This window comes from Prionailurus bengalensis, chromosome A1, assembly GCF_016509475.1.
Source record: "Prionailurus bengalensis isolate Pbe53 chromosome A1, Fcat_Pben_1.1_paternal_pri, whole genome shotgun sequence".
Taxonomy (NCBI): Eukaryota; Metazoa; Chordata; class Mammalia; order Carnivora; family Felidae; genus Prionailurus; species Prionailurus bengalensis.
The window spans coordinates 21,411,842-21,439,640 of record NC_057343.1 but is presented as its reverse complement, the minus strand read 5'-3'; the positions used below and the strand labels follow the sequence as shown (position 1 = coordinate 21,439,640).

Genomic DNA, 27,799 nt, shown 5'->3' with positions numbered 1-27,799 from the left:
TGTATATAGCTATGTGTGTGGTACATGTTTTAAAGAATTTCTGATGAACTAACAAGGTATAAAATTGTATTTTGTTATTTAAAATTAATATGAATCCTATTATTTATCCAACGGTTTAATATGCAGCTTAATAATTATTATGGTTATCTTTAAGTATGCCATGTTTACCTTATTCAAAAGTGAACAGATAGTAAAGCAATAACTGCTGTGTGATAAACACTTAGGTATAGGAGTATAAACAAGGTTTCTGATCTTGGAATAGTGGAGGCTATTTATGTTTCTGTATAAGCCTTCTTAGTTTGCTAATAAGGTAACATAGTTGTAATTTCATAATTTATTTTATTTTTTGAGAGAGAGACAGAGTATGAGCGGGGGGGAGGGGGTGGGCAGAGAGAGTGGGAGACGCAGAATTTGAAGCAGGCTCCAGGCTCTGAGCTGTCAGCACACAGCCCGATGCGGGGCTCAAAATCACCAAGAGTGAGATCATGACCTGAGCCAAAGTCAGATGCTTAACTGACTGAGCCATCCAGGTGCCCCTGTAATTTCATAATTTAAATACTAGGGGAAATGTTGTAAAATGTGTTCTAATTATTTAAGTAAATGAAAGTAGTTTTGTGTGGTTTTACAGTCATGGGGGGAGATAATGAAATTTTGGACTAGGGAAGTAATGGGATAGAGATGAGGAGGAATCTATAATGACTGCCTGGTTCCTCACTTGGTTGTAGAGTACAACAGTGGTATAATTAACCAGCATAGAGGCAAATGGAGGAAGGCTGGGGATTTTGCTTTATGTGTATGTGTGTATAAGGGCGTGGAATAGAAAACTGGGAAGGGGGAAGGAGATAAGACGTTCAGTGAAGACATATTTAATATGGAAGACTGTCACTGGGATATCCATATAGAGAAGTTCAGTAGGGAGCTCAGCATGTGCATCTGAAGCTTAAGAGAAAGGCTAGGGCTAGAAGTGGAGTCACTAAGAAGTGACCACTCAGAAGTGGATGTTGAAATTTGGGGGGAACTGGATGCCATTCCTCATAGAGACTGAATATAGTGAGAGGAAATGAGAACTAACATTATTAAGTGGGCAGAGTAAGAGAAGGCAGCAAAAAAAATATATTAAGAATAACTAGCAGAAGGATGGAAGGGGACACCAACGGAGCTCAATGTTCTAGAAGCCAATGGGAGAGAGGATTCAGGAAAAAAGGAGTTAGGATTATCAGAATATAAAGACAGGTCAAGTAAATTGAAACAGATCATGGGATTTGGCAATTTTGTCATTAGTAACGTTTGCTAGTATGCTTTCAATACATTCATTGATGGTGGCAGAATTCTGTGTTGGGTTGAAAATTATTTTAAATTGAGAAAAATTACAGCAGATTTATACTATTTCAAGGCTCTTCATTTCTCCTTGAAAACAGAAATAAAGGATCATTGTAGGGAGTAGTTTATAGAATTGAGGAGGAGATTTTACAGTGAAGAGAGTTTAATATTTATAAAATGTGGGGAGAGTCAGCAGACAGAAGAGATTAGAAAGAAGGAGGAATAAAGGTAAAGAAAGATCTATAGGAGATTAGGGAATGTGGGATCAGGTGTGCAGTAAAGGAGTTGACCTGGAAGAAAAGGATACTTCCTCTGAGATTAGAAGGAAGGAGGTGAAGATAATTAAATGTATAACTTATAAATGTGGAGCAAGAAGGTTAGGAGGTATGTAGCTTATAGTTTTGATTTTTTTTTTTTTTTCTGGTAAAGGAGACATAAAAGATAAGGGCATAGGGGAAGTAGCAAGTTGGAGTTGAAATAAAGTGGCATAAAATATATGTCCTAAGGAATGGGAGAGAGAATTAGCCAGGGGCAAGGTTATTAGCAGGAGAGACTGATGTATCTGGGAAACTAAGCTAGATAGGAAAAGATATGAAGCTATGCTGGAGACAGTGGTCTGAAAAAAAGAAAAGGGAATGGTTGAGGAACAGAGGTTAAAATAAGGTAAGAAAGCAAGTGTTTAGAGAGGAAGGGAGTGAAAAAATTGGAATGATAGGTGGTGTGGTCACAGATCAAGAATATTGGAGTCTAAGGTTGTGGAACAATTTCTTGATGATCAGAAGGTTGAAGGTGTGGCTCTGGGTATGGATCACTGAATGAAATGGTTGTAAGCTGGTGGAGTCAGAATTCAAGGTTGTTGTTGGATAGGTTGTCCATATGGACACTGAACTGGCACATCATGGCAGGAAATGCAGGGGAGACAGATACTGAAAGCCAAGTGCCAAAGTCCACTATAAATAAGAGAGAGTGACTGGGCAATAAAGTAATGGGAATGAAACAGAGGAATAAAAAGTTTCCAAGATTGTTCATTATAGCCTTTTTCTCTCTCACAAATTAAGAGTCATGAGGGCAAGGACTATGTCTTACATAATATTGCAAATACTTGTTGATTAATGGATAAACAAATGATGACCTCATCATTTTGAACAAATATTCATGTTGAATTAGTATTTTTGGAAACTTTGGGTTTTTCTTATTACAAGCAGTTGATACTAAAGAATATACAAGATGAGCAAGATGTAGAAAAAAAATTAATAATCCAAACCCAGAAATAACCTGTTAGCCCCTTTTATTAAATTTTCATACCTGTTGGTTGTTTATCCTGGCAATAAATATTCAGCTCTAAAATCCTTTAATGGCTAAGTATTCCACATAAAATAAGGATATACCATAATTTAAGTAGTATCTTATTTGGGGATATTATATGTGTTTTTTTCTCTATTTTTAAAAGGGACAATCTAACAGTTAAATTTTTGCTTTATTTCCTTAGGATGCAGTCTTAGAAGTGGATTTTCTGGTAGGGTCTTCATAGCCAGCTTATTTTTCTTTGTTTTAGGCCTATTTCTAACAGACTTGTTATGTGTATTCTTATTCAATTCTGGATTGGATTCAGAAAATTGGACAGTGTTGCAGGTACTGAATGATGTGTAGGCATGCTGATATCCACAAAAGTAAGAACTGGTAAGTAAAAGTCCTTCACAGGAATAATGATAGGTTTTTTTTTTTTTTTAGCTTATTTATTTATTTTGAGAGAGTGCATGTGTGGGGGGGGGAGGGGCAGAGAGAGAGGAAGAGAAAGAATCCCAAGCAGGCTCTGCCCTGTCAGAGCAGAGCCCGACATGGGGCTTGATCCCATAACCCATGAGATCATGACCTAAGCTGAAATCAAGAGTCAGACACTTAACTGACGGAACCACCCAGGCGCCCCAATGATGGGTATTTTAAAAACTTGGAATTAAGTTTACTTTTCATGAGCACAATAAGAAATGATTCATGAGCTGAATAACAGGATATAGTGGTCAATTCGGAAATGCATATTCAAATTAAATAAAAACCTCTATGAATAACCTACATATTTGTTGACAGCATCCAATTTTAGGAGAGGTTTTAATAAATCATGAATAATCAAGTTCACAGCTTCTCAAACTTTTTCATAAAAGTGTGGTTAATAGTAGAGAAAAGTGAATAATTGCCTTAGAATGCTTGATCCCAAACTAGAATTTTGTTCAGTTTCTTGTCTTAAATTTAATATAAAGGTTGCGTTACATACCATAGAAGCCCTATGTTTAGTGTAAATATGCTTATAAATTTTTTTTAAATCTTGGAATATAAAATTGATATCTAAGAAGATGCTCCATGTTTATTCAGTGGCTTTTAACACCCTGGCATACCATAAGTTTCCTTTGTCCTAAACTGGACTTTTAGAGGCAAGGTTCTAGGTTATTTATGGTTGTACAATATGCTCCTCCTTTTCAGTTTTCTCTTTTATAGTTTAGCCCAAGCTATTTATAGTAGTGTATGGTAGGGAGTAGATTAATTGGTGATTACTCACTTTGAACCTGAGAGTGTTGGAAAGACTGAAAATTCACAGAATGAAAATTTAATATCATATCCAACAGACTACACTTCAAGAATGTTAAAGAAAGTCATTCAGACAGAAAGGAAATGATACCAGATGGAAATACAGATCTACACAGAGGAATGATGAGCACTGGAAAAGGTAACTACATGGCCAAATATGTAAGTTTTTTTTTCCCATTTAATTCTCTTTTAAGATAACAATTTAAACAAAAACAATAGCAATGTATTATGGGATTTATAATATGCATTAGTAAATATATGTCAATAATAGCATAAAGACCAGGAGGAGAAAAATAGAAATACGATATTATAAGGTTCCTTTATTATATGTGAAGTGGTATAAATTTACTTGAAAGTAAATTGTGATAAATTAAATATGTAGACTATAAACCCTAAAGCAACCAGTAGAATAGTAACAAAACAGTTATGGCTAATAAGCCAAAAGGACAAAAAATGGAATCATAAAAAAGTACTCAATCCAGGGGCGCCTGGGTGGCTCAGTTGGTTAAGTGTCCAACTTTGGGTTTCGGGTCAGGTCGTGATCTCACAGTTTGTGAGTTTGAGTCTTGTGTCATGCTTAGTGCTGACAGGATTCTCTCTCTTTTTCTTTCTCTTCCCCTTCCCTGCTTCTCTCTCTCTCTCTCTCTCTCAACAGAAATAAACTTAAAAAAAAAAAAGTACTCAATCCAAAAGAAGGCAGAAAAAGGAGAAAAGGAGCAATGAACAGATGGAACACAGAACAAATGGAACAAATAGAAGTTAGCAAGACGAGGGGGTGCCTGGGTTGGTTGAGTGTCTGACTCTTGACCTTGGCTCAGGTCATAATCTCATGGTTCGTGGGATACAGCCCCATGTTGGGCTCTGTGTTGGCAGTGTGTAGCCTGCTTGGAATTCTCTCTCTCTCCCTCTCTCTTTTTCCCTCCCTTGCTCATGCTCTTTCTCTCTCAAAATAAAAAAATAAAACATTAAAAAAAAAAAGAAGAAAATAGCAAAGTGATAGGCTTAAATTTAATTATGTCAGTAATCACACTAAATGTAAATGATCTAAAAATCCCAATCAAAGAGTACAGACTGTCAGGTTGGATAGCAAGAAAGACCCAGCACACTTTATATATAGAGATACAAAAATGTTAAGAATGAAAGGATGGTAAAAGATATACCATGCTGATGCTCACATTAGTCAAAAGAAACTGGTGGAGCTGTATTAACATAGTAAAAACAAAGTAAGATTTCAGAGCAAAGGGTATAACTGGGGTAAAGAAAGTCATTTCATAACAATAAAGAAGTCAGTTAATTAGGAGGATGTGATAATCCTAAATGTTTATGCCCCAAATGATAAAAGGTCCAAAATATGTGAAGCAAAAACTGATAGAACTGTAAGCAGAAACAGACAAATCTATAATTATAGCCAGAGATTTTAATAATTGCTTCAATAATTAAATAATTCCATAATAATTAAATTATTATTATTAAATAATAATCCTCTTAAATAGTTGCTAGGACAAGTTGAAACATAGCAAGGACATAGTAAACTCAACACTAGAACATTCCACAAACAGAAGAATACACGTTCTCTTCAAAAAGAGTACATGAAACATTTACCCAAAGAGACCATATTCTTGGTTAGGGGTTAGCAAAGTATGACTATGGGACCAAATCTAGCTTGGTTTTATATGGCCTATGAACTAAGAATGGTTTTCACATTTTGAAAGGTTTCTTAAAAAGAAAAAATATGTAACAGAAGAGACTGTGTGTGACCCATAAAGCTTAAACTATTTACTGTCTGATCCTTTATAGAAAAAGTTTGCCAGTCTCTGTTTTAGACCATAAAATATGTCTTAATATATTTTAGAGGATTTAAGTCATGCAAACTATGTCCTTTCACCACAATGGAATTAAATTAGAAATCAATAGCAGAAAGCTAACTGGAAAATCCCCAAATATTTGGAAAGTAAATCACATGCTTCTGTGTAACAACCCACTGATTAAAGAAATCCAAGGTGAAATTAGAAAGTATTTTGACCTGAATGAAAATAAAAATACAACGTATCTTAATTTACACCAATGAACTGCCTACATTAAAAAATACAAAAAAATCTCAAAGCAACGACCTAACTTCCACCGTAAGAAACTAGAAAGGAACAAATCAAACACAAAGAAGCCAAAGAAATGAAATAATAAAGATGAAGGTGGAAATTAATGAAATAGAAAACAAAGATTAATTGAGAATATCTAAGGAATCAAAGCCTGGTTGTTTGAGATCAGTAAAATTGATAAACCTTTGGCTAGACTGGTTAGTGGGAAAAAAAATAAGAAGACACTTACCAGGAATACCAATGTCAGAAATGAGAGAGGTGACATCATTACAAATTCTACAGATATTTAGAGGATAATAAAGGAATATTATGAACAACTTTAGGCAAAAAAAAAAAAAAAAAAACAACTTAGATGAAATGGCCAAATTCCCTGAAAGACATAAACTACCAAAGCTGACTCAAGAAGAAATATAAAACCCGAATGGTTATATATTTATTTCCCCAAAATTGAACTTTTAGTTTAAAACATTCCTGTAAGAAAAATTCTGGTCCATAGGATTTTATTAGTGAATCCTTACAATATTTAGAGAGAGAGAAAAAAAAAAACAAACAATTGCTGTAAGCTCTTTCACAAAAGTAAAGAGAAAGGAATGTTTTCAGGCTTATTCTGGAGGCCAGCATTACCCTGATACCCAAGCCACACAAAGACATTACAAGAAAAGAAAACTCTGGACAATTTCCCTCATGAACACAGGTGTAAAAAATTCTAGACAAAATTTTATTAAATCCAACAATATATAAAAAGGATAATATTTTAATTGGGTGGGATTTATTCCAAGAGTATATGATTGGTTTAACATTCAAAAATCAATCATTGTAACTCACCACATTAATCTAAAAAAGAAAAGCTGATCATCTCAATAGGTGCAGAAAAAACATCTGACAAAATCCAATATTCATTCCCAATTTAAAAACTCAGCAAACTTAGAATGCAAGGGTACTTCTTCAACCACATAAAGTGCATTTATAGAAAACCTACAGATAATCTCATGCCTACCGGTGAAAGACTGCATGCTTTTCCTGTAACTTCAGGACAACAGAGTAATATCTGTTCTTACCACTTTTATTCAACATTGGAGGTTCTACCATGCAATCAGGCAAGAAAAGAAAAAAAAACATTCGTATTGGAAAGGAAGAAATAAAACTGACATAATCATCCATCTGTTCCACTTGGTGGAATCTACAAAACTTACTAGAACTAATAGGTGAATGTAGCAAAATTGCAGGATACAAGATAAATGTATAATAATTTGTATTTCTACATTCTAGCAACAAACAACTAAAAATGGAAATACAAAAAATATATAGCCTTTACAATAGCATAAAAAATATGAAATACTTAGGAATAAATCTGATAAAAGGCACAAAGGACCTATACACTAAAGACTGCAAATATGGTTAGAGAAAGTAAAGACAACTTAAATAATTGGACAGATTTTCCTGGCTCAGTGGGTTCATATCATTAACATGTCAGCTCTCCTTAAATTGATATGTAGGTTCAACACTATCCAAATCAAAATCCCAGTAGGTTGAAAGAAAGAAAGGAAGGAAGGAAGAAAGAAACTTACAAGCTGATTCTAAAATTCATATAGAAATGCAAAGATGTAGACTAGCCCAGTTAACTTTGATAACAAGAACAAAGTTGGAGGACTGACACTACCTGATTTTAAGACATTAAATATCTACAGTAATCAAAACAGAGTGGTATTAGTGTAAAAATAGACAAATGGATTAATGTAACAGAATGTAGAGTCCAGAAATAGACCCACATATATAAGGACAACAGGTTTTTGACAAAGTGCAAAGGTAATTCAATGAATAAAGAATAGTTTGTTTTCAACAAATTGTGCTTAGAAGAACTGGATATCCATATATAAAAATAGGAACTTTGATTTACATCTCAAACCTTGTATAAATTTACCCCAAATTGATCACAGACCTAAATATAAAGCTTAAAATTACTGTTAAATTTCTGGAAGAGGAGGGTCTGGGTGGCTCAGTTGGTTGAGCATCCAACTTTGGCTCAGATCATGATCTCACAGCTCATGAGTTGGAGCCGCACATCGGGCTCTGTGCTGACAACTCAGGGCCTGGAGCCTGCTTTGGATTCTGTGTCTCCCTCTCTCTTTGCCCCTCCCCTGCTTGCTCTGTCTCTCTCTGTCTCTCAAAATTAAATAAACTTTAAAAAAAATTTTTTTTTTAATTTCTGGAAGAAAGTATAAGAAAATTTTTGTGACTCTGAGTTAGACAAAGATTTTTTAGATGTGACAATAAAAGTCACAATCTATGAATGAACAAATTGAGAGATTGGACTTAGTCAATTTTTACAAACTTCTATTCTTTAAAATATACTGCTAAAGGGGCACCTGGGTGGCGCAGTCGGTTAAGCGTCCGACTTCAGCCAGGTCACGATCTCACGGTCCGTGAGTTCGAGCCCCGCGTCAGGCTCTGGGCTGATGGCTCGGAGCCTGGAGCCTGTTTGCGATTCTGTGTCTCCCTCTCTCTCTGCCCCTCCCCCGTTCGTGCTCTGTCTCTCTCTGTCCCAAAAATAAATAAAAAAACATTGAAAAAAAAATTAAAAATAAATAAATAAATAAATAAAATATACTGCTAAAGAAGACAAGCCCCAGCCTGAGAGAAATATTTGCAAAGCATGTAATAAAGAATTTGTATCAAGAATGTAACAAACTCTCAGGGTTTCTGGTTGGTTCAGTTGTACAGTATTTGACTCTTAATCTCGGGGTCATGAGTTCAAGCCCCACGTTGGGCATAGATATCACTTAAAAAATAAATAAAGATAGGGGTGCCTGGGTGGCTCAGTCGGTTGAGTGCCTGACTGCGGCTCAGGTCATGATCTCACGGTCTGTGAGTTTGAGCCCCGCATCAGGGTCTGTGCTGACAGCTCAGAGCCTGGAGGCTGCTTTGCATTCTGTGTTTCCCTCTCTCTCTGCCTCTTCCCTGCTCACACTTTGTCTTGCTCTCTCTCAAAAATAAATAAAAACATTAAAAAAAATTTTTTTTTAATGAAAGAAACTCTCAAACTCTCAAAACTCAACAATGAGAAAACAAGTCTCAAAAAATGGGCAAAGGACTTGGACAGTAACTTCACCAAGCAGATACCCAGATAGCAAATAGGTACATGAAAAGATGTTCCAACTTTATTAACCTCATTAGTCTTAGGGAAACAGAATAAAAACCATGATGGAGAAACTGGATATCCATATACAAAAAATGTATATATATCTATTAGAACAGCTAAAATGAAAAGTGTTGTTAAGGATATGGAGGAATTAGAATTTTGATATACTCCTCTAATAGGGATGTAAACGGATATAATCAGTTTGAAACAGTTTGGCAGTTTCTTGAAAAGTTAAACATATACCAATATATGACCCATTTCATTGTAGGTATTTCCCCAAGAAAATAAAGCATATGTTCCTATAGACATCTGTATATGAATATTCATAGTTGCTTTATTTTTAACGATCTCTAATTTGAAACAGGTCAAATGTCTATTAACGGATAAATTGTGATATATTCTTACAATGTAATACTCAGCATTAAAAGGTAATGAAGTATTGTTATATACAACAACATGGATGAATCTAAAAACGATATTCTAAGTGGTAGAATTCATGATCTCCCAGGCAGAAAATAAAAATTCTAGAAAATGCAAACTAATCTATTAGGACAAAAGGGAGACCCCAGTGGTTGCTTGGGGAGAGAGGTGCTAGGAGAGAGGGATTTTAAAAAGGCAGGGGAAATTCTCAGGGTTGATGGATATGTTCACTCTTATTCTGGTGACGGTTTCACAGGGGTATAGATGTTAAAACTTAGCAGTTGTATAGTTATCAATTGTATGCATGTTAAAAGTTATTAGTTGTACGCCTTAAGTAGGTGCAGTTTATTGAATATCAGTTCTACCTTAGTAAAGTTTTATTAAACTTAATACATTTAAAAATATATCTATAAAATAAGGGAAAATAACTTCAATTGAAATATAAAAGGGAATTAACATTTATTAGAAACATACTAAGGGGCAAGTACTAGGTAGGTGCTTTAAATAAGAATTACAGTATACATAAATATATCATTTTCTATGTGCACTTTAAATACATTAAGATGTTGAGGCCACTTGGATGGCTCAGTTGGTTGAGCCACTTACTCATGATTTCGTCTCAGATCATGATCCCAGGGTTGTGGATCAAGTCTTGCATTGGGCTTGGGGCCTGCTTAAGATTCTCTCTCCCTCTGCCCCTTTCCCCCCATTCCCGTGCTCTCCCTCTCTCTCTCAAATAAAAAAAAATTAAATATATTGAGGTGTTAAATCCTCACAACCCTTTGGGGTATAGGGACTATTATTATCCTCATTTTATAGATGAGGAAAAGGAGGCATTAAGTCACAAAACTTCTGAGTGAGGGAGCTGAAATTTGAACCTGGGAAGTCTTATTTTAATAGATCTTCATGACATCGATAAGGGTACAGCGTTTTAGTTCCAGTTTACAAAATGAGAGAACTGTGACTCACAAAGGCAGTAAATTTTCCAGGGTCGCAGAATTTGTAAGTAATGTCAAGATTTAAACTCAGATTTGTTTTATTCCAAAATTATATACTCTTCGATACTAGATTGCTTGCACTTAGATTTGTGGTTAAATAGCAGGCCTGATGCTATAATGCTAGTGATAACTCAGACTATGTGATCCACTTCTCCCACACCCCTTTTACCACTCAATGTGTTGTCTGGCATGTTTGTTGACTATAGATTAGAATATCTAGTTCTATCTCTATTTCTATCTCTATCTCTATATAGCATCAATAAGCAAGTAAGAGCTCAAAAATTTTTATTGTTGCTTTGTCTTGACAATTCCATTTTCGATATTCATAGTAACTGTTTCTCTTGAAACTAAGAGATTGAATGTGTGACTTTGAAGGATCTTTTCAGGCTAATATTAAAGCCAGTAACTTGTCTATGCACTTCTATAAGTAGAATTAAACAGATGATGTGTTCTTATATCCCTAAAATTGAACTGGAGGAATTTCTTTTACTTTTCCATGATATCTTCCTTTTCCTGTGAGTGAGCGAGTGTGTGTTTTAGATTATGGTTACTGGAGTGGGAGATATGGTTTGATACGTGGTCAAGTGGCCCCCAACGAGACTTTCTTGGTTAAAGTCATGAGAGTAAGCAAGAATGCAGGAACATTTGTAAATTGCTAAATAAAGTATTCCACTATACTGAACAGAATTCAAAAGGCATAAAACTTTTACAATAAAAATATTTTTAGGTGAATTTTGGAGTCAGTATGGTATTAGTTAAGAAAAGTGGCATTGGAATCAGATCTGAACTCAAATCCTCGTTCTGCCTACTTACTATCTAGGTTACCTTGAAGATATAACTTAACTTGGGCCTCAGTTTTGCCCATCTGTGAGATGGGTAATACCTCATTGAGTTTTTGTGTGTTAAATGAGATAATAAATATGTGAGCACATAACACAGTATCCAACATACAGAAAGTACTCTAATAAATGTTCTACTGTTAGCTACTATGAAGGTACCTCTATAAATATAGGAATCCAAAGCCATATCTGATTAGATAATTATTAAATGATGAAATTATTTTATGATATAATCTCCTATGTACAGAAAATATATCAAATAGATTACAAAAACCCTGACTTCAGGGAATATTGAACCAGATCCTTTCCTATTTAAAGAAACATGTAGCCTAGCACATTCTAAAATTGAACCCTCTTTTTTTTTTTTTTTTAATTTTTTTTTCAACGTTTATTTATTTTTGGGACAGAGAGAGACAGAGCATGAATGGGGGAGGGGCAGAGAGAGAGGGAGACACAGAATCGGAAACAGGCTCCAGGCTCTGAGCCATCAGCCCAGAGCCCGACGCGGGGCTCGAACTCGCCGACCGCGAGATCGTGACCTGGCTGAAGCCGGACGCTTAACCGATTGCGCCACCCAGGCGCCCCTTGAACCCTCTTTAAAGGTGAGTTTCTATTCATGTGGTTCCATAGCCAAGAGTTGCTTTGGAAATGGAAATTCACGTTGACCCTGACAGTTTTACATAAAACAAACTCCAGGGGCACCTGGGTAACTCAGTCGGTTACATGTCCAACTTTGGCTCAGGTCATGATCTCCCAGTTTGTGAGTTTGAGCCCCGTGTCAGGCTCTGTGCTGACAGCTCAGAGCTTGGAGCCTGCTTTGGATTCTGTGTCTCCCTCTCTTTCTGTCCCTCCCCTGCTCGCATTCTGTCTTCTCTCTCTCCCTCAAAAATAAACAAACATTAAAAAAATATTTTTAAAACTCCAAATTTAACTTTTAAATAGTTTGAATGACTTGTGCTATGTATATTTTATATTCTATATTTTTTGAAGCCATGGCCTTTATACAAAGGTACACAGTCAAAAGTTGCAGATACTTATTTTGTTTGTTTTATCTTAAGGCACATAATGTGTATAAGCTGGCTAGGAGGACATTCAGTTAAAAATTCATAATTTCCAGGGTCGCCTGGGTGGCTCAGTCGGCTCAGGTCATGATCTCAAGGTTCATGAGTTCAAGCCCCATATCGTGCTCTCTGCTGTCAGCATGGAGCCTGCCTCAGATCCTCTGCCCCCTTCTTTCTCTCTGCCTCTCCCCTGCTCCCACTCTCTTTCTCAAAAAATAAACTTTAGGGGCGCCTGGGTGGCGCAGTCGGTTAAGCGTCCGGCTTCAGCCAGGTCACGATCTCGCGGTCCGTGAGTTCGAGCCCCGTGTCGGGCTCTGGGCTGATGGCTCAGAGCCTGGAGCCTGTTTCCGATTCTGTGACTCCCTCTCTCTCTGCCCCTCCCCCGTTCATGCTCTGTCTCTCTCTGTCCCAAAAATAAATAAACGTTGAAAAAAAAAATAAATTTAAAAAAAATGCAGAACTTCCAATGAGATAATCCAGTAAGAATAAATCTTTCAATTTTATTCATTCATTTTATTATACTCCCTCACTAAGGGGTCAGTCAAAATGAAGAGTCGATATTTAATAAAGGACAGCTTTATCTGACCTGAAGGAAAGAGTTCCAAAGACCTTCTTTGAAATTGCTTTGAAATTGATACCTCATCTTAGAGTCAAAGTTCATACATAGCCATTTGATCTTCTTCACTGCATTTCCTCATTAGTCCATTGAGTTTCCATCAATTTCTATATGATGATGGCTTACACATGTACAGTAACAGGCCCAACAGCTGCTCAAGAAAGCTTGAGTCCTCTGTCTTGTGACATCCCATTTAGATCTGACATTAAGTTCATTTTTTTCCCTTCAAGCTATTTCTTCCAAATTTCTTATTCTTGTTGACAACACAAATTTTTGGACCTTCAAACTTAAAATCTTATGTTCATTTCTTTATTTTCTTCTCCCATAGGTAAACAAGTGTTAAATTTGTTACTTCTTATAGTTGCTTCTTTATTATATACTTCAGACCTGTATCTTTTCATTTTTAAAACTGCCCATTTAATCCAAAGCTCTTAAGTGTCTAGTTTGTGTTCTAGGCTCTTGTATTATACTGCATTGCATTACATTGCCTTGCTTGTATTGCATTACAGCCTCTTGGTATTTTCCCTAGTCCCCATCCTGTCTTACCCCTTTTCCCACTAGCATATACAAACTCTGTAGAGAAGTATTGCTAGGTGAGTAAAGAACACCTGATTGACTAAAAAAAAGGAATTTAAATAGAATTTCCTTTCAGTGATTCCACCTACAAGGAAAGGAGAAGAACAGAGCCTTCAGGAATTGAATCACAACCTAGACATCTACTGAATGGGAGAGTGTTGCTAGGAAGAGACATTATATATAATAACCACTGGAAAGATAAAAGGAGATATGAAATTCAACTTTTTGCTTTCTTTCCCTTTTTGCTTTTCACATAGTTCAGTTGGGAATCTTTCTAGGTGCAGTATTTATTTTGTTTGTGTTAGTCTGGTCATTATAAGGTTATCTAGGAAGCTAGGAGAGCTGACCGGCAGAAGGGAAAAAAAGCAGTCTATTCTGACTACACTGACCAAAGGAGTTCAATTCATACCAAACATCTTTCTCCCATTTAGAAAACATCCTAGCATCTAAGGCCTTCTACTATAAGCCCATTACTAGTTCTTTTCCTTTCTCTTTCATTTCTCTCTACTCTCATATTTGTGTCGACTGTTCCTATCCAGTTGTCACGCCTTGGACATGCATTTGCTGGGCCTGCCCTGCAGTAGTGCTGCGGACTGCTCTATCTCTAGTGCCTTCAACAGTGCCTAGCACGTAGCACACAGTGAGCACTCAATACGTGTTGGATGAATGAATCAATGGTTGGTTATCTTTTCTCTCTGGCAATCCAAATCCACTACAGCTTTAAAAACTCTACATGAAATTTGCCTATTCCAGTAAACTTCTATCCATTATCAATCTAGTTTTTAAATCACTTCATTTTCCATATCCCCTTAGCAATTATTTATAGTTTGCATTTGATTCATATACTTACTATGTTTCTTTTCAAACACTCCCACATCCTTTTTACCTATGTTATATTTTCAATTAAAATATATCAAATTTTACATATCGGATATGCTGCTCGACAGTGCCTCATGTGCTGTAGAAAGCAAGACACTCGATAGGTGGGCCGGCTACCTCCGTAAAAGGAGGACATTCTCTAGAACATTGTGATCATCCTTGAAAGGGAGTTTAGATACAGAGATAAGTTCTGTTTTTTGCTATTTCACTATATATTGTGTGACCTTAAGTAAAATCATTCCTTCAGTGCTTAGTTTAAGAACAAATTAAGAAACTGTTTCCAAAGCAAAAACATTTTAAAGTTACGGAAGAATCTACATGTCGGTACATTTCTCCAGAAATATTTAATGTAATATAAAAGTTCTAGCTGGTCAGGACACCTGGGTGGCTTAGTCGGTTAAGCATCTGACTTCAGCTCAGGTCATGATCTCATGGTTCATGAGTTCGAGCCCCGCATTGGGCTTGCTGCTGTCAGCACAGAGCCTGCTTTGGATTCTCTGTCCCCCACCCCCGCCGCCCATCCCCTACTTGCACTCTCTCTCTGTCTCTCTCAAAATAAATAAATAAACTTAAAAAAAAAAGTTCTGGCTGGTCAATTTGAATCTTTTCTTGTAATTTCCATAGAGATGTCCATGCAGCAAAGAAACTGAAACAGTATTATGTAGAAAATATCACCAACCATAGAAAGACCCCTAATGTCTTCATTGAGAAGAACCAGAGATAACATCCTGGTTTTTGCAGTACTCAAGCTACTCCTTAGTTGTCTCATGAAGGAATTAATGTAGTAGAACACATTCAAGGAATTGCTGAGGTCAGAATAAGACTGTGGAAAGTGAAGTGATCAATCACTGGGTTCTACTCCTGAAACCAATACTACACTGTATGCTAACTAACTTAATTTAAATAAATTAAAAAAACAAAATGAGATACCTTAAACAAATGTACAAAGTGTAAGAGTATTTTCTATAATGGATTTTTAAAGAGTTAAATTAAGAGTCATATACTCTCTGGCCTCTTTCTCCATCTACACTGTCTTCTGGCAATAATAAATTTGGGCAACCTATACAAAACAATTTCTAAGGATGCAGTAGCAGTTTCTGCGTCATTCCCATTTCCTCCTCTGTAAAAGAGGGTTAATCAGACATTAACATGAAAATATGGGGGGAAGAAAAATACCAAACCAAAGAACTGAGTTTTAGTTCCACTGACATTTATATATCACACTTCCTGTTTATGATTTCAGAAACGCAGCCATGCAGTGCTTCTATTAAAAACTGAGTGATTAAGAACAGTTTCAGGGTTACAATGACAACTTATCCAAAGGAAAAAAAAACTCACTAAACTTATTATTGCCTTCATCGGTGGAATTGCTATCTTTGTTGTGTAAAAAGTTAAATATTTTTCAAACATTATTTACTAATAGTGTAGTTAAAGGGGAGCTTGGTGGTCTTTTGTCCCTAAAACAAGTAATTAGACATGAGTCTTCGTTCTAAATTTGACTAATTAGTGGAATAGGAAAACCAAGCCAACCCCCAACTAATATATACCTATAGGTATGTATAGGTGCAAGTATGTATGTATGTATATGTGTGTGTGTGTGTGTGTGTGTGTGTGTATATATATATATATATATATGTAATAATTGCAAAAATTTGCTTTTTTCCCCCCTCTGTTTTAGATTTCAGCTGCCAGTTGGTTATTGTTAGGCAGTAATTAACAGTCCCACCTGCAGGAGGGAAAGGGTAGAGGTGAATGCAATTCTTAAAGCCCCTTTCTTTCATGGTTTGTTCTGTCTGAAGCTAATCATGTGTTTATTTTTTAGTGTCTACTTCAGATTTTGTGTGTGGAGGTGTGTGTGTGCGCAGAGAGAGAGAGCACCCAAGTGAGCAATAACTCTTACCTAGACATCCAAATCCATGTTCTCATTTCTTGTTGGCCACAAAGATAAACTTGTTCCCAGCTTCCCTTGCAGTTGGGTGTAGGCATGTGACCAAGTTAGAGCCAATGGAATAAGAACAGCAGTTCTGTGTACTACTTTTTAGTCTCCTAAAAATACTCGCCTTCTAACAGACTGTCATAGACAAGACCCTCCAGGAGGCCTTGGAAGTTTGGTACTGAAAGCCTAGTTACTGGAAAACCTTGGAAACTAAGTACTGAACTACTTGTCTGTTTTAGCAAGAAACTTGTTTATTTTAGCAAATATAATTGGAGCCATTATACATTTGGGTGTTGATCTGTTATGGCAATTAGCCTACCCTAATTAATGTAATACATAAAACTTGTATTTACAGTGTCCCTGTGATGCATGACTCCAGCGGGTGGGCACTATTTACATTGTAATGTATGTAAATGGCATTTCCTGAAGCAGGATTAAGAAGCTACAGGTATATATACATATGGATATCCATATGTGTGTGTGTGTGTGTGTGTGTGTATGTATATATATATATATATATATGAATATATATATATATATGAACATGTATGTATATATATATATATATAATAAAATAAATTTTCACCCTAGGAGTTATGCAATACTTAGTTCTGCCAAAGTAACTCCAACTTCTGTCTTGGATTTTACTGCACACAAGCATCGATTTGTGATTGATGATGAGGGAAAATGTGTATACTTAGGATACAAATCAGATCTCTTTCTTAGATTTGTTCAACTGTTACTATATAGTGTTCTTATAACCTAATAAATACCTTTGGTATGCATTAGGCTGAAAGAGTGTTAGGATCCCCTGCCTACCCCCACCCACTCCAAGCTTACTGCTATGAGTAACAAAAACTTTTCTGATTTACTTTTCTCATTTGTAAGACGAGAGTTGGATTGTGTAACCTCTAAGGTCCTGTCACTAAAATTCTATTGATGACTGTAATGTCCATAGCTATTGGTAGAAATAATCATTCATGTGAGTATTGGTTTGGATTCCAAATTCATTCTATAGAGATCGTTAAAAGTAACTTGAAGTTTTGAAAAAAGGTATGTAAGTTGCACCAGTTCACAAAGACGCACATCAGAAGTTTCACTCTTCTCCTGGACAAAAACTATTAAGTTGAAAAGGTGTTTAACTCAGAACATTTTTTAGGGTAATTTTAAAGCAGTGTGTCACCTGATCCCTTTGCTCATGGGGGGAGAAGTACCAACACTAGTGCAGAATGTGAGATCTACTGAAATAATGTACCATATTGCAAAAAAAAAAAAAAAAAGTAGAAAACTAAATAGCGGATTGTGTAGTTGTTCACTGAATTTAATAGTTACAAGTTTAAATTTTATTTCTCCTAATTGTATATTTGTGTTCTAATGTTTCAGTGTAGTAATCATTAATATTATAGCAAGCTCAGAATCATGGCAATATCACCAAAGTCATAGTTACCTTTGTCATAGTTAACACACTAAATCACATTTTTGGTGTAGCTAACAGAAATGAATATTTATTTGCCTATTTGTCTGCTGTTGGGGCTTTAAATCTCATGGATTTCAACTATGGGAAAAGCGGAAATATACATCATCCAGACTTGATGCAGGCACGGGATTGGCTTTAATTCATTCTTTTACTGCAGGAGAGCTGCAGAAATATGGACCTCACTCAGGGATGATACTGTTTTAGAAAGGAGAAAGAACAGGCTCTGTAACATAGTCCAAAGTGGAGTTTTTTTATATTATCAGAAAGCCATATATAGGCTGGAATAGATAAGAAGAAGGAATCAGAGTGATTTTTTTTTTTTCCACACAAAAGGAATAAAACGAGAAAGCCTATAATAGTATTTATTTTGGGTACTAGGAGACAAGTATAGATTCTAAAATATCCTTTACAATACTTCAGAAATTGGGGAAAAAAATCTTCAGAATGAGGGCACGGATAAATACATTTTGGTATATATCCCTATGTTGGAATGCCATGCAGATATTAAAAACATGGTTTTTTTTTTTTAAATTTTTTTTAACGTTTTTTATTTATTTTTGAGACAGGGAGAGACAGAGCATGAACAGGGGAGGGTCAGACAGAGGGAGACACAGAATCCGAAACAGGCTCCAGGCTCTGAGCTGTCAGCACAGAGCCCGATGTGGGGCTCGAACTCACGGACCGCGAGATCATGACCTGAGCCGAAGTCAGCCGCTTAACCGACTGAGCCACCCAGGCGCCCCAAAACATGTTTTAAAAAATATTCAATAACATGAAAAAATGTTCATTATAAACATTTATTCTTACTAAATCCTTTATTCTTACTAAACAGGGATCAGTCTTATTCTTTCCAACCTCTGTCCTCTTTCTGCTGTTTCCTCTCCATCCCCAGGATAAATAGGAGCACAATGGACGAAATGTTTAACACAGAGACACACAGATCGTGATATTTAGAGCCTGAAGTGATTTTAGAGATAATTTAGTTAAAATCCATCAGTTTGCAAAGGAAATGGGCACTCTCAAAAATGAAATGTTTCATCTAAGGTTTCAATTCTTTTAGTATTATCACTTGCTAAAACTTAGGGTTTCTTACTCCCCAAATTGGGAATGTTTCACTTTCTACTTCAACATTGCTATATCAGAGATTGGGTCAGACCAGAGTAAAGAGAGTAATAAAGGGAAGGCCAAATTCTAGATACTCTTTCTAGTCTATCCTTTCTTTTGGAGGGGGAAGTACTGGTTACAAGGGGATGACAATGACCAGTCATAAAAGAGCTATAGGGTATCTGGATGTAGAGATGTCTATATTTCCTAATAATTGAAAATCTTTAATGTTTTTCTTAATACAACTTTAAAAATTCTTGGGGTAGAACCCAAATCATTTCTTTTTCTCACTTAAGTAATATTGGTAATGAAAGTGACTAGATTATAGTTTAGGACTATTTATTTATTCATTTGCTTTTGTCTATCTCTTCCACTAGAATGTATCTTACAGGAGGAAGATCTTTTTTCAGTTGACTCCAGTGCCTAGCAAATGTTTGATACACAAAAGATGTTTAATAAGAATTTGGTGAGTGAATTAATAAAGCAGTAATCCTTTATTTACTTAGACTAGATTTCTTCTGGATATTTTCCTCAAGTTTTGCAATCCTATCACCAGTCTAAATCAGTTTTAGAATTAAGTAAATCTGCTCTGTTCGTATGCTCTGTATTTCAGTCTTGCACAGTAGAACTGTTTTGTAATATTAATTTAGGCGCTGTGAAAACTCTTGTGCCAAGTTTACTTAGTTTGGGAATGATGTTGGCCTGCAGTTTTATTTAACTGAGCCATGGAGGTGCCCCGGCCTGCAATTTTATTTAGATTTCCATCCACAGATGAAAGTGTACATTTATACCATGAATTAGTGATATACATGTGATGTACAAGTCAGGAGGCAACGCTGTTGGGTGAGTATATTTGAAAGTAGGAAAAAAGAGATTGTGATGCTTTGAAAAATAGAAGCATTAGGCCGAAATAAGTATATATTTAAGCTTACATCCTCAAATTAAGTGTAAGTTTTGAACCTGACAAAAACAAGTAGATATTTTGAAGAGTGGATTTTTCCTTAAAGTAAGATATTAAAACCAAAACGCTAAACCCAAACTTAAATATTAATCTCAATTTTATTTTTTTAATTTAAAAAGAAAAATGTTTATTTTTGAAAGAGACCAAGTGTTGGGGGGGGAGGGGCAGAGAGTTAGGGAGACACAGAATCCCAAGCAGGCTCCAGGCTCTGAGCTGTCAGCTCCAACTCATGAACGGTGAGATCATGAAGTTATTAGACGCTTAACCAGCTGACCCACCCACCTGCCTCATCTCAATTTTAAAAGGTACCCCACATAAAATTTTCTCTTTAGATTTATTTTCAATATAAAACTGTGTAGGAAATTAATTAAAAGATTTTTTTACAGCAAGGGGCGCCTGGGTGGCTCAGTTGGTTAAGCATCCGACTTTAGCTGGGTCATGATCTCACAGCTTGTGAGTTCAAGCCCCACGTGGGGTTCTGTGCTGACAGCTCAGAGCCTGGAGCCTGCTTCAAATTCTGTGTCTACCTCTCCTTCGGCCCCTCCCCTGCTCATGCTCTGTCTTTCCCTCTTAGAAATAAGTAAACATTAAAAAAAATAAAAAAAATAAAATTTTTTTTACAGCAAATGTTTTACCATATGAAGAAGTTTAAAACTATTGGCCTTTTAGCTCACTTCTAGGAATTTATCCTAATTTAGGAAATAATCTGAAATGCTAAAACAGATGTAAGTATAAAAAAAGCTCATAGTGGGGCGCCTGGGTGGCGCAGTCGGTTAAGCGTCCGACTTCAGCCAGGTCACGATCTCGCGGTCCGTGAGTTCGAGCCCCGCATCGGGCTCTGGGCTGATGGCTCAGAGCCTGGAGCCTGTTTCCGATTCTGTGTCTCCCTCTCTCTCTGCCCCTCCCCCGTTCATGCTCTGTCTCTCTCTGTCCCAAAAATAAATAAACGTTGAAAAAAAAAATTAAAAAAAAAAGTTCATAGTAATATTACTTATAAGAAACTAAGGAAAATAGTTTAAATGACCACTTAAAGGAAATACTACTCAAGGAACATTATACAGCCATTGAAAACATTTTTGAAAGAGTTTTAAATAATTTGAGGAAACATTTGTGATATAGTGTTAGGAAAAAAGGAAGTGTACTCAAATAGTTTAAACTTCATAAACTTAAACTACATGGAACTAGGACAACCTCAATAGTCAGTTGCCTGTAAATAAAAGAATTATTAGTTTTTTTCTGCTGTCCTTTACAAAAGATGTTTCCTTTACTTATTTTATTTAAACATATTTTCAAAATTTTCTTCACTTACATGTACTACTTTTCTAATCAGAAAAAGAAATCCATTACTTGTCATAGATATGTGTTCATGTCCCAGTGATATGTTTTCAGTGTCATGTCAATATAAATATTGTTGAACAATAGAAAAGTTTGATATCATATAAATCCAAATAGTGGAGTTTCAAAAAAAAAAAAATACTGATACATATCCTATAACTTGTAAAATTATAATGGTCTAATATACTTTAGTAATGATTTTAACATAGCAGGCTCTCAGCATGTTTGTGGATGATGGAGAGAGAGAAAGAGCACCTCAATTTACCAAGTTCCTGGAATCTGTCAGTTAGCTAGTACCTTTCCCACCAAGAGTTTAATCATACAGTATAGTGTCAAAAAGCTGTCCATAAAATTGCTCTTAGTTTGTGTGGTATACTTTTGCAAACTATTACTTTCTACTTCAAAAAGAACAGTCTCTTATGTGCTAAATTTAAAAAAAAAAAAGTTTGTTTTTGAGATAGACAGAGTGTGAGTGGGGGAGGGGTAGAGAGAAAGGGAGACACACAATAATCTGAAGCGGGCTCCAGGCTCTGAACTGTGAGCACAGGGCTCCATCTCATGACCTGAGCTAAAATCAAGAGATGCTTAACCAACTGAACCACCCAGGTGCCCCTCTTATGTACTAATTTTTTATAACCACAGAAGAGAGAAAAATTTGTTCTTACCTTGTTTATTTTGGTCAGCTGTAAGCTTCAGGTAAGACTCTGTGATCTGACATCATCAGTAAAAAAGGTTTCTTGTGGAAATAACTGGCAACAGTACTTACCCTGTAGGCTTGTTACAAGTTTTAGAGATCATGTATGTAAAGTCCCTATCATAGTGCATTGCACATTGGCATTCAGTAAATGGTGGCTATTATGACAATATATAATATTACTATGACATCTTATTGTTATATTCCTATATAGAGGGTGAGTTGAAAAAATATGAATTATAATCTATTTTAAAACATTAATCTAGACTTCCAGATAAAGATGGGGAGTAAGGGAAGAGCACAAAATTTCTCTCTCCAAATATCTTACAACACAGGAAAAACAAACAACAGTAAAAACTCCTTTAAAAAAAAATGTCTACAACCTAAGCCAATGAAGGCCAAAATAATACTATTATTTGAAAACAAATACATTTGGAATTTCAAGAAATGAAATATGGTTGGAAATCAGATTCTCAACAAAAGGCAAGACTGGCAATCCCAGCACATTCCCCGAGTCAATTCATTCTTCTTTTCTCCTAGATGATTATGCCTCATCTCTGAGAAGAGATGATATAAACAGTTTCAATATGATATATTGTTTATCCAGTTCTAGGGGCTAGTGGCTGCTTCCTGAAGTTACTCTTATTTTCACTACTCCCTTTTTTCATTTTCAGTTCTATAGCACCTATCTGACCAATTCTTTGTACTCAGTTTTTGCTGTTGAAATTCTTAACAGCAACCAGAACAACTCCTCTGAAGTATATACATCATCTCCCTGCTCCTCATCAGACTTGGAACAAAATTCAGTCTCCTCACTAGGGCCTACAACCCTTTTTGTGAGCTGGCCTATCCATTTCTCTAGTCTCATCTCTCACCACTTTCTGGCTCTAATTGGCTCTGATCATTCTGTCTTGAACACACCACTTTCCCACTTACAGGGCCTTTGTACTTACTCTTTTCTGCATCTGGATTGCCCAGGTCTTCCCTGACTTACCGCCTAACTTCATTCAGATCTCTTCTCAGATGTCATCTTAGAGAGACTTGCTCTCATGCTCCATTTAAAATGCACAATTCCTTCCCCCATTCCTCCCAATTTCCTACCTGGTGTTTTTCTTATTACTACCTGACACTGTTTTAAGTTTGTTTATTTCTCCCTCCCCTATCCTTAACTAAAAGCTCTTCATAAATGTAGGAATATGTTCTTATTTTCCACTAGTGCTGGCACTCAATACATTCTAGTTGATAAATGCATTTAATAAATTGTAGTCAATGTAGAGGAAAAGTAGAACAAAGTAATTGCAAAGAAGATCATATGTAAGTGACACAAAGATAACATAAAGCCTGATTCATCTCCCTGAGTACATAATGCAACAAGTGAATCAGAACAAGCACTGTAAAGATGTAACAGAAGAGAATTTCCACAAAATAATGAAAAGAACTGAATCTGCAGAAAAATATTAGACACATAATATTCAGTATTGAGGCATTTTCTGGTTAAGCTACTAACCATAAAGAATGAAGGAAAACCTTTTCAGACCTCCAGGAGACAACTAAATAACTTATCAAGAGGGAGGAAATCATGCTGGCCTTAGACTTCCTCTAAGCAATATTCAAAGTCAGAAAACAAAGGAAAAATGTCTGCAGTTTTAAGGCAAAGCCAGCACGACCCCAAACTCTTATATCTAAATAAGTGTCATTTGAGAATTGATGAAAAGACCAACACAAGCATCCATGGATCCATATAGAAGAAAACCCCAAAATTACTTAGTGAAGAGCAGATAACTGATGAATCAAAATTCAGTAACTAAGATACTGAGAACCAAGGCATATTGTGAGCACGGGATTAAAATGCAAATCAAGACCAAATGATCAAAGAAATTAGGATTATAAAACAAATAGACATTAAAACCTCAACTTTGTAAAAATAATGATGTAATGATGTAAAAATATATTTTTCATAGCAGAGTCTATTAGCATTTCTAAATTTGAAACATATAAAAGTCTCCAGACTCTTTTTAAACTTCAGATATTTTAAGAAATAAAATCTCTTGTAGTAAAGAAACATTTTTCTAAAAGTTCAGCAAGTACTTCAGTTTATCTTACCACTTCCAAATTAAAAATTTTAATTTAATGCTTTTAACTTAAATGTAAAGTGCATGTTCTGATCTTAAATAGATTATCTTATTTGTATAAATGCATAGAAATATGCCTAACATGATATTCATTTAAAATTGATAGTAAAATCTGGGATCTGATATTTAAAAACCTTCCTGTAACTTTCTACATTGTTTAAGCTATTTATCAGTGAACATGTATTATTTTTATGAAACTAACAACACTATTACCCATAACAATGTGAATATGCTTAATACTGCTGAACTGTACATTTAAAAATGGTTAAGATGGTAAATTTTAATTGCTATGTCTTTAACCACAAAATTTAAAAATAAATATTAAAAATACTGTTAAAAAATTTATAAAATAGATCTAGCCAAGGGGCACCTGGGTGGCTCAATTGGTTAGGCGTCCGACTTTGGCTCAGGTCATGATCTTGCAATTCGTGAGTTCAAGCCCCATGTCAGGCTTTGTGCTGACAGCTCTGAGCCTGGAGCCTCCTTTGAATTCTGTGTCTCCCTCTCTCTCTGCCCCTCCCCCGCTCACACTGTCTTTCTCTGTCTCTCAAAAATGAATAAATTTTTTAAAAAATTTAATAAAATAGATCTAGCCATTATAGCTTTACAGATGGATTATGACTATGCTAAATTTTTCTTAAATCAACTTTTCCACCAAAGGTAACCCGTCAAATTACACCATTCACATAATACTCTGTACTTCCTGCCTATACCTTATCTAATTTAATTTTAGAAAACATTGTTATAAGTATGTAAAATGAAGAATACTTATAAAGAGTAATATGTTGATACTTTATTAAATATCCTAGTGTTACATAAGAATGTAAATATGTCATTTGATTTATGTATTTTGGAGGAAATCTTTTAATGATTTTTTTCTGATTGTTAAAATAATTTGTGCTAATTTTAGAAAATATGGGAAAGAAAAATTACCATAACCACATATAATGCACTTTGCTACATTTTTACCCATCCTTTTACTATGCATATAAATGAATACATCTTCAAATAAATGAGGAGAGATAGTTTTCTAGCCTAAAAAATTGAACTGTACATTAAATTTAAATATTAGTATTTTTCTGCATTAAGACTTTTAGTGATTGCATAATATTCCATTAGATTGATATACCATGGCTCATTTAACCACTCCTTTACTGTTGAATATTCAGATTGTTTCCTCTGTATAGATGCTGTACTGAATATATATATATATAAGTCTTTGACTTTGTATTTGATTATTTCTTTAGGATTGGTTCCTGGAAGTGGAACTACTATATCAAAGATTTGGACATTTTTAAGACCCCATAAAGGTAATACAGTAATAAATGCGACTGTAAATTTTAACACATTCTTAGCTACACTAGTTATTAACACTTGCATTTTCAATCTTTGTCAGTCTGATAATAGGGAGACTCATTGTGTAATTTGATAAAATTGCATTTTTGCTCATATACTCATATTAATAACTTAACTACCTCAAGGACTTAATATTCTTTGTCTTTTCCATGATGCTTACTCAGCTGGTGAAGAAATGTATTTTTTATTGACTTTGGCAGTATTTCTTTTAAAATAAATTATATTTTGAACACATAGAAAGGTGAAGAAAAATAGCATAAGGAAGGATCCATATTATTTTACTTAGTAAAAAAAGGTAAGATTGTATTTAATTATTAATGTAGTGGTAAATAGAACATTATTACTAGAAGCTAGCAATATCATATTTTATTTATTGAATTTATTTCTTTATTGAAATCATACTGAATTTATTGCTTAATGTGCCATTTTCACTACAGCACTTTCCAAAATGCTTACTAAATGCTTAGCTTATAAGATTAAGAAAAACATTCACTAGATAACTACTTTGAAATAATTGCCCCAACCCTGCTTTCATTCACGATGCCTAGAAACAGACTTGCCTACTTTAATTTTCTTTCATGTTGTTATTACTATGAAGTCATTTTATAGATAAGGTAATAAGCATTCTGGCATAAAGAAAAATAGCATCTGTACAACGATATGGCACAGTTTGGTTGGGGCTGTTCCTCCTTCAGAACTTCATTACATAATTTGAAAGTGTTTACTTAAGCTCCTTTGGGCTGCCTCCATGGTAGCTATGAAGTCACAGAATTAGGACCAGTTTGGGGCCTGATAACAACGTCTGTTAGTTTAATGTGAACACTGTGTCAATTTTTTTTTTTTTTTTATCATTGCTGTATAAGAAACTTTAAAAACAAAGATATACTTAATTCATTTCATTTTTAAAAACAAGTATGCTTCTTCAAAAATCACTAATACACAAAACAAGGGATTCATAAATGTATGTTTGCTCATTGTCTAGATGTATTTATTTTAAAATCTGTATTCCATACCATGAATTCACAGTATGATTTTGACTCAGTATAATTATAAATAATTATGCAAAATTACCAAAATGTGTAGAGGTATTAGACAGCCTTTAGGAGAGTATGAATTATTAAAATTCTATTTCTACACCAAGACCACTATTTCTATCTCTAAGTCATAAAAGAAATCTAAGAGAACACCATAGATGTATAAATTATAATAATATCAGCTTTAGGAGAATTTAAAAAGATACCAGGTTATAAGAAAAAATTATTTTCTCTTGATTACTCAAAGAAAGGTAATATTTTCAGTTCCTGAGAGGGAGAACTCTTGCTCCTTGGCCAACCAAATAACTAGGTGTATTGGTTTTAAAGAAAAATATTGCAATATGCATTGTAAACATGGAAGAAGAATCATTTAAATTTTGTATTGTAATAATCAAATGGTATATCACCTTCAAGGCAACGTGAAAATTTTTTATAAAATACCTAAAATCTCAACCATCCCTTTAGAATTACTGAGTTTTATGAATAAACAAGCCTAAGTCAAGATCCTGTTATCTAAAAGCATATAGACCTCTTAAAGAAATGTCATTTTGTTTTAATTATGTAACATGAATTTATTATAAAATTACTTGTTGGAATAATCTCCGTAGCATTTTGCTTTTTAACTAACTTTGAGAAGTTAAACTGATGGCCTTGCCAATGATCTAGTGAGGTACAAAGTCAGGGATAATTCAGGGAAGAAACAGAAAAAACCTTTAGGACCTGATCATCACTCTGGAGGTATAGCCACTCTAGGGGTCCTATGTGGATTGGGAGAGAGGGGTTTCTGTGTATAGGCGGCCTGATCTGGAGGGGGAGGATGGTCAAGGGGGAGAAGAGGGAAAGATTATGAGACAAACTGCCTACTCAGATTGGTTTAGGTTTAGCTTTGCTGTAACAATGAAATGTGGTGGGGTTTTTTTGTTTGTTTATTTATTTTGAGAGAGAGAGAGCGAGCGCATGTGCATATGGTATGATCAGGGAAGGGGCAGAGAGAGAGAGAGAAGTAGAGAGAGAATCCCAGGCAGGTTCTGCATTCTGAGCCTGGAGCCCAACATGGGGCTCCATCTCATGAAGCATGAGATCATGATCTGAGTTGAAATCAAGTCAGACACTTAACCCACTGAGCCACGCAGGTGCCCCTGAAATGTTTAGGTTTTTATATGTCATTCTCATATCAAAAGAGGGTGATTGTTTGGTTTCTTATGTTTAAATATTTTTAATATACGATACATTGTTTATAAATCTG

The 27,799-nt window shown here is 35.2% G+C and overlaps 1 long non-coding RNA gene across 1 annotated transcript; it reads left to right on the top strand.

Annotated features, from left to right (window-relative positions):
• Positions 1 to 470: 470 nt before the first annotated feature.
• Positions 471 to 27,154, top strand: LOC122481967. The gene is made up of 4 exons (XR_006296968.1): positions 471 to 3,000; positions 3,939 to 4,039; positions 19,419 to 19,507; positions 25,411 to 27,154. It is a non-coding gene; the product is annotated as an uncharacterized LOC122481967 (long non-coding RNA).
• Positions 27,155 to 27,799: the final 645 nt, after the last annotated feature.